The 5,581-nt window shown below is 42.2% G+C and overlaps 1 protein-coding gene and 1 long non-coding RNA gene across 2 annotated transcripts in view; both read left to right on the top strand.

Moving 5' to 3' along the window:
- The window catches only part of LOC105520368, a 12,743-nt gene extending 9,656 nt beyond the window's left edge, over positions 1-3,087 (top strand). The window contains exons 3-4 of the long non-coding RNA XR_001003125.1: positions 490-636; positions 2,727-3,087. This is a non-coding gene — a long non-coding RNA (uncharacterized LOC105520368). The remainder of the gene's footprint in view (positions 1-489; positions 637-2,726) is intronic.
- DSCAM (Down syndrome cell adhesion molecule) overlaps positions 1-5,581 on the top strand; it is an 849,899-nt gene that overhangs the window by 237,010 nt on the left and 607,308 nt on the right. The gene's annotated exons all lie outside the window — the stretch shown is intronic.

The raw sequence follows: 5,581 nt of genomic DNA, 5'->3' as shown, positions 1-5,581 counted from the left end.
CTCCCCTTCCCTCCCCTTCCATGACCTCCTTCAGTGCCAGTCCACATTTTCATTTTGATCCATCCCTTTGCACACTGGACTCTCAAAAACAGCAGTTCCTAACTGCTCAATTGAATTTGCCATTTGGGGCCATCTCTGTGCATTGCCTCTAAATAAATTTACCAAGTCCCCTTGGTGCAAAATTGAGATATAGATGAATGGGTGCTACCTAAGAGAGGAATGGGGACACCTGGGTCTGGTGGAACAATGTCCCGAAAGGACTACATGACTTCGGCAAACACCACTCTTTTCTGGGTGCCATCCCATCTGGTCCCCAAGCAGAAGTCAGAGGGTGCTTAGCAGCCATGGCGTGGCCTGACTGCAAAGAGCATCCAGTCAGCATCGTTTCATACACTGGAGCTTTGAACCATTGATCCTCAAGCCTCTCTGGTCAGATCACTGGGAATTTATACTTTCCTAAAATGCCCATTTTCTTGCTGTTTGTGTCAGAATGAAATCTCACCTCATGTGATAGTACTCGTGAAACCCAAAGGCACAATGTGGAGAGGAGTTCACGAGAACGCCTGGTATGAGGAGAGCACCCCAAATCACTCTTTATGAGCTTACCTCAAAAGCTCAGGCTCCACTTATCCCACGGTAGTTTTCTTGTTTTTGTTTTTCTAAAGATATAATTTACATGTAATAAAATTTATCATTTTTAACATATATTTCTTCTTTTGAACATATGCTTAGAGTCATACCACAATCAGATAACATTTCTGTGGGACCCCCAAACTTTCCTGCCCCTTTTTTGTCATTTTTATCCCCAGTCTCCCAACTTTAGAGTCTAGAGTCTAGAAACCACTGTTGTGATTTCTATCTCTGTATTTTGCTTTTTCTAGAATGTCATATAAATGGAATCCTAGAAATGCAACCTTTTGAGTCTGGCTTCTTTCACTTATAATGCATCTGAGACCCATCAATGTCGTCACTCACATCAGTGCACGCTGAGTCGTATTCTCTTGTATGAATGCACCACGGTTTATTTTCTCACCTACTGAAAGTGAGGTTGTTGGATTGTTTTTAGTTATGGGACATCATGAATACAACCAGTAGAAACATTCATTTACAGATTTTGTATGTGAACACAGTGTAGTGTTTCTGAGTTGGACGGTAAATAAATGTTAATGTTATAAAAAGGTGTCAAATTGTTTTCCAAAATAGCTAATCCATGTGGAATTCTCACTAGCAGTATATGAGAGTTCCAGTTGTTCCATCATGTTCTCAGCATCATTCAGTATTGCCTCTGTCCCTTTCTCGCTTACTCTTCTCTTTTTCCATTATATTCTCATCATTGTTTGGTATTGCCTGCTTGCCTGACTTCCTCCCCTCCTTCCCTCTCTCTCCCCCTTCCCTTCCCTCTCTCTCCCCCTTCCCTTCCCTCTCCCTCCCCTTCCCTTCCCCTTCCCTTCCCCTTCCTTTTTCCTTCCTTCCTTCCTTTTCCTCCCCTTCCCCTCCCCTCCCACCTCCCCTCCTGCTCCCCTCCTCCTCCCTCCTTTCTTCTTTCTTTCCCTCTCTCCCTCCCTCCCCCTTTCCTTCCTCCCTTCCTACTTTCCTTCCTTCCTTCTTCCTTTCCTTTCCTTCCTGTCTTTCCTCCTTTCCTTCTTTCCTTCTTTGTTTTTCTTTCTTTCCTCCTTTCTTGCCATTCTACTATATTTCATAGTGTTATCTCATATGGTTTAAATGATATTACCTTCATTATTAATATGTTGAGGGTTTTTTTTTTACATGCTTAAAATCTTCTCTCCAAGTATCTGTTCAAATCTTTTGACTGGGCTGTCTTTCAAAAGCTTTCCAATTCAAATTCCATCTTTCCAAAAATATGAATTCATTAAGTCTAGAAAGTATCAATTGGCATATTTACAATGCGTGTGGATGCAATGGCAAAACAAACTCCTAGAATAGATTATTCTGTAGTTCCTTAATATGTAGATATTAAAGCAGTAATCAGCTCAAGCCATAGTGGATTCACTAAGAATAAATAATGTAAAGGGACCCATTTCCTTTCTTTTTCATGAATTAACTTAATTTTATATTAGAATAGTTTAATGGATATATTTTAGTTCATGCTTGTGAACAAAATGGAGAAATATGAACTATGTAACAAGTAAATTATATTTTGTTGAAAAAATATTACCCCAACATATTAATCTTTTTGAATCTGTCATGCTGGAGGAATATTCCTTAGTAATTAAATTCAAAATAATGTCATCATCAAAAATATTCCAATTAAGTCAATAATAATTTATAAATATTATTAAATGTATGTATTTTATTCTTATTTTAGAAATATTACATATTATAAATCTGTTATAGTTTCATGGGAGAAGGATCCTCTGACATTCATCTCGGAATGCTATACTTCACTTAAAGTTTACCTCCTTTTGTTGTATTAACCCCACTTCATGAGATGCTATTTATTCTACTTTTTTAAAATGTGTATGTCTCACTGTAACGGTGTTGCTTTTGTTTTTTTAAAAAAATTGCTTATCTTTATATTTGAGATTTCCTTTTACCCTGTGGGTTTAAATGGCATACTGCTTGCTTCAGCCTGTTTTGAGTAATTCTGAGGTAGAAGCAGGACAGATTGCAAGGGCTGACATGCCAGTGGCTGCAAAGTCTCTCCCCTTTTCCCTGGGTCTTGGTAGACACTTGAGTTTCTGCCGTGTTGTCCCTTCCACCTCCAGGTGCTGTTCCTGCCTGTGTTCTGCAGCCAAGTGCCCTGTGATTGCTGTAAGAGGGATGAATGAGGACTGGGGGTGGGGATGCAGCAAACTGACCAGCTGCCACCTCTCCTTTCTCCCAGTCATCTCTCTGATCATTGTCTCTGCAGTAGCTCACAGTCCAGAAGCTTGGAGAGCCTCTTTCGTTTCTCCACTTTTTTTTTTTTCCTCTGAGCTCTCTGTAAAAGCATGTTTTGGGTTGTACTCTCTTCTTTCAATTAATTTATATATACCCTCTGTCTTTTAGGAACTTATTATATTATTTGACAAAACACAGATGTGCAGAAAAATCCTAGGCCTAATAAACCCAGATGTTCAGGGTGCAGATTCACGCTTCTCTCTCATGAAACTCCCCTTCCCAGGCCATCAGGGTGAAAGCAGGGAGGCAGCTGCTGTGAGGACAGCACTGTCATGTAGCACTAGAGGCCATTCCACACACCGCACCCACTGCCATGGCAACAAGCACCCCTCCTGCCCTCCTGCCCTCCCCCTTTAGAGGATATCATGTGGAAGTTCCATAAAGGCAAAGACCACGGAGAGTTCATCAGTGATTTTACCCGGTAACGTTTTAAAATTTATTAATTTTATTCACTCTTCGTTTGGATTTTCTGGAAACGGAGTACACACTTCGATAGGCATCAAGCAGCCTGTTGATTTCATGTGCACTAACTAGCAATTTTCTTCTTATCAGAGATGCTTATTGAAACATGAGCCTTTCATTTCCTAATGCAATGCCACCTTTTTAATCAGTCCCGCACAGCTCTTAATTCAGGAGCGAGACTGTCAGTAAACAAAGTTCCCCTTAGAAGGCAGACCTGACAATTCCTATTGTTCGTGAGGCTTCACCTTCACCAAGGCAGCCATATTGACAAAAGTCCCAAGTGTGTTGCAAAGCAGACGGGTGCCCGTGTTTTGCCTGCTTCACATTGGAATGCCGTCCTCGGTCTGGCATTGCTCTGCAGTAGGAATTTTGGTGGGAAGGAAGAAGTTGCAGAATCTGAGTCAGCAGCGTCTTTATTTCTAGATGGGCTTGTAGCTATTCTGTGGACACCTGACCTAGCTTCTTCTAAGTCAGTGCTCCTCAACTGAGCACAAATTTGACTCCAGAAGTCTTATGGCAATGTCAGCAGACAGTTTCAACCATAGCGACTGGGAGGGAGCTGCTGGCATCTAGTGTGTAAGGACCAGAGGTGGTGCTAAACATACTCTGATGCATAGAATGTTCCCACGGAAAACAATTCTCTGGCTCCAAATGTCTACAGCGCCAAGCCTGAGAAACCCTAGTCTCCGTGACAGTACCTGGGAGCCAGTGGATCTCCAGTGTCCTGCGTTGGTCTTAGAAGAACTGGGAGGGGGCAGGCTGTGGCCTCTGGTGTTCTGTGATGGCAGCAGCAACATCCTCTCAAGACTGCTTCTGTGCCTGGCCTTTGTTCTGGGTGTTGGCTTCTGCCTGGCTGTCTTAGGATCTATTTCTGGTGCCTCAGACCATTCTTAAGTTCTGTGACTCACTAGAAGGGCTCACAGGGCTCAGTGAGACTCAGGACTAGGGTTCATTACAGTGAAAAAAACATGCAGTGGCATCAGCAAGGAAAACAAATGCACCAGGCAGTGGCCTCCAACATCTTCCTGTGGATTTGCACAAGACACATTCATTCCTCCAGCCATGAACTTCAGTGATGTAAGCCAAGTGTCTAAGCCCAGGGAGGGCAGCTTGGGTCTCAGAGGCTGGAGTTTTTATCGGGGGCTGGTCACATAGGCACCTATTTCCAGGAGGAAAGCTGGTGACCACCATAAATCATGCTGTTGACTTGGTACGAACTACCTAGATAAGCTTGGGCAGCAGGTGTCAGGACCCCGGGTGTATAAAACAAACTTATTCGTTAGCAGCACAGGGAGTATTGCAGGGCCAAAGTTTTCAGGAGCTGACCAAGGGTCAGTTAGGCCTTCCGGAAGAGATATGAGACTCTGGCACTGTCAGGCAGCTAGCTCTTTCCTGCACACTGTAGTTGTCAAGACCTTCCCAGTCATTCCGTGCTTTCTTTAGTAACCTTTCAGTGAAGCCCTATCTGCTAAAGTCAGACAAATTCAGTTATTTCTGCTTCCAACCAAGAAGAGGAGCTGACTCATACACAATGTAATTCAAAAATAATAACCGAGGCCCCTTGTGTTGTTTGCATTGATCTTGTATGTATGCGTGTGTGTGTGTTTGATTTGATTTCAGAACATTATCATTTCTATCAGAAAGTGGGCTTTCTTGAAGACTTCATGACAGCCACGCGTGAGTCCGTGGGCTGGTGTGGTAGGGAAGCACATTATCTGCCTGTGGCGTTTAATGATATGCATTTAAAATATTTTTTCTTTTTTTAATAGCACCAAAGACCCAGGACACATGCAAAGACTGCCCATATCACATTTTTGACCTTTGTTGGTATAGAGCTGTCTGCCCAGGAAAGACTTTAGCTCCATCTGTCTGCCTGTTATTACACATTCCAGGCCACTTAATACATCAAGCTTAGCTGTGGTCTGAAGTACCCTGCTTTTCTTAGGTTTGAAATGAATGTAGCTCATGCAAGTAAGATGTGTCATAGTCTCTTAGGAAGGAATATCGCCACTCAAAATAAAGAAAGATCTTGGAAAGAAACGGTACAAATTTGTTGGGGAGAATTTAGCCATGTTGTCTGGCTTTCTTACTCACCACATGTTTTGTTTTTCAAAGCAATTAAAGATAATGATGAAGACATCACTCTTAAAGTGCTCGTTTTTTACTTTTCAGACTTATTAGAAAGCAGAATTTCAAAAATACATATATAGAAGCTGAC

The sequence above is a fragment of the Colobus angolensis genome, unplaced genomic scaffold (genome assembly GCF_000951035.1).
Source record: "Colobus angolensis palliatus isolate OR3802 unplaced genomic scaffold, Cang.pa_1.0 Scaffold38, whole genome shotgun sequence".
Taxonomy (NCBI): Eukaryota; Metazoa; Chordata; class Mammalia; order Primates; family Cercopithecidae; genus Colobus; species Colobus angolensis.
The sequence above is the reverse complement of the archived record's forward strand: the minus strand, read 5'-3'. Positions and strand labels throughout refer to the sequence as shown.